The sequence below is a fragment of the Electrophorus electricus genome, chromosome 10 (genome assembly GCF_013358815.1).
Source record: "Electrophorus electricus isolate fEleEle1 chromosome 10, fEleEle1.pri, whole genome shotgun sequence".
Classification (NCBI taxonomy): Eukaryota; Metazoa; Chordata; class Actinopteri; order Gymnotiformes; family Gymnotidae; genus Electrophorus; species Electrophorus electricus.
In genome coordinates, this window is record NC_049544.1 from 5,653,718 (window position 1) to 5,655,961 (window position 2,244).

The following is a 2,244-nucleotide window of genomic DNA, read 5'->3' on the forward strand; positions in this document are numbered from 1 at the left end:
CTTCTCTTTGACTAAAGCACATAAACATTTGAACAGTGCTTTCTTACATATAGCCAAGTTTTTTCTGTGTTGCTATATGTATGAGTGTGCTGAAATGTTGACAGTTTACAACCCTGAATTCAGTGGAAGAAATAAAGAACTAAACATTAAGAAATTCAAAATTAACAAATGTATTTTACTTAGGACATTTTTGACATTTTAGAAGTCATTGTTATTAAATAGTTAAATAGTACACCACAAAAATAAGCACTGTTATCTTAAAGGTTGTGAACTGTCAGCATTCTCAGTGTTTCATATGAAAAGCTGTGTTTAATATGAATTGGTTTCACAGTTTTATTACATATTGAGAGCATGTTACTAATTGAGAGTAACAAGTATGATACCAAAATATGAAGACAAAACAACAAGATTAAAGGAAGAAACGTGATGTCTAGAAGAAAAATACATAGAACAAAAAAAGCTGATTTTTGGCTTTTCTCATGTAGAACGTCTTTACTTTGCATTGATGTATCCCCCCTTGGTTATTTTCTTTTGTAGATGGAAAATACTGCCAAAACTTTACCTGAGTATTTCTTTTTAAAAAAGTTTATCTTGATTGTTATTAATAATAATAATAATAATAATAATAATGTAATTTAATTCTTTGCTTTCAATTTTATTTCATTTGTTTCTCTTTTTCAGTAGAATGTAAGACCATTGGTTAGAAATGTGAGAATTTGAAGCGCAGTAGTATGTTGATGGAAACGTAGGGTATCAGTACAGCTGTTAAATAATACCTTGAGATTGGCATAGTGATCAGAACTAATGCCACAGAGGATATGATTCCTCAGCTTTGTTCACTGCTGTTGTTTAATATCTTTAGAGCAACTCTTATTTTTCTTTAAACTCTTCGTTCTCAGTTCATAAAAGTTATCAATCCCAGTGGGTATGTTCATCGGTGGACTTTTACCATTTTTGAATGATCTATACAGGGGTTGGCTTCATCCAAGTTTTAGTGTCAGAATACAGGCTGTACTTTGACTTCAGGGCTGCACGTGACCTCGGATGTGGTTTAAGTTATATTTTGGTTGTCACCATTTGCTCCTGCCAAAAGTGTCACAGAGAGTGTTGATAAGCCCACTAGAATCTTCACTGGAAGACCTTGTGCTGTTGACTGCGCAACATTTCTATTATTTAGGATAAAAGATGAAAAACGTAGTGAAGTAGTGAACGACTGAATGCTTGTACCAATGAGAAAGTTATGCTTTAATGTTTGTGTTTTATATTCCTCACACCCTTCTTGTGTCATTCAGAACCAAGGCAACCAAAGCTTTAAACGTCTGTTCTGCTGGTTTGACTCCATTCTGGGGAATAGGCTAGCCCGAGACACACAACAACAAACAGAGTGATGGCACCAGAAACCTACAGTAAAGCTATAGCAGCAACATTAGTAAAACCCCCATCACAATTGGCTCAGAAAAGCATTTTTTTAAAAACGTCTTGGAAAGGTCTTGCAAATGAACACATTAACTGAGTGCTGTGGGCATCATGGGAGTCTGGTTGCTTTTACTGTGAGTGCATATCAGCTGAAAAAAAAAAAATTACTTTTACTGTTTTCCTTTGATTATACTGATGCCTATGTACCAAATAAAAGAGTGCGAAGTAGATAGCCATATTCCCAGAGTTGTCATTTGTCATATTACTTGCATTTAAATGTGTTACCAATATGGCAACAACCCTGACTATAAATGTTAAAGTGAACAGAGGCTTGCGTAGATACAGATGCTCCACCTGGTGTGTTATGGGCCAGCTCAGTTGGCATGACGATATGTTAAGATGGCAGGGTCCCCATTTCCCTCATGTCTGCTGACTGCAGACATGCTCGATGGGCAGGGTGCCAGCAGTGTCAAGGTGCGGGCCGCATCGGTGAGATCTATGCCACACCGAACAGAAGGGCACGTTACACAGCCTCAGGCCAACGAAGGTCTGAATCAACATTAAGAACATAACGCTGTCATATCTGCTGTTTACACACTGAGCTCTGAATATGGCCTTTTCAAGTGATGATGTTTATATAATTATCAATAAGCATTGTACTGAAATATATGGCTTAGGCCTACTATGAACAAAGGTTGATAAAACAATGTGTGTGCGAGACCGTGTTATGGATCTGAATGAACCCTGAATATCCTCACTGAAAGGCATTTTTGCTTTGTGTCATGCCTGATCATATATTTCACACTAAATCAGTGTAAACGATTTGTA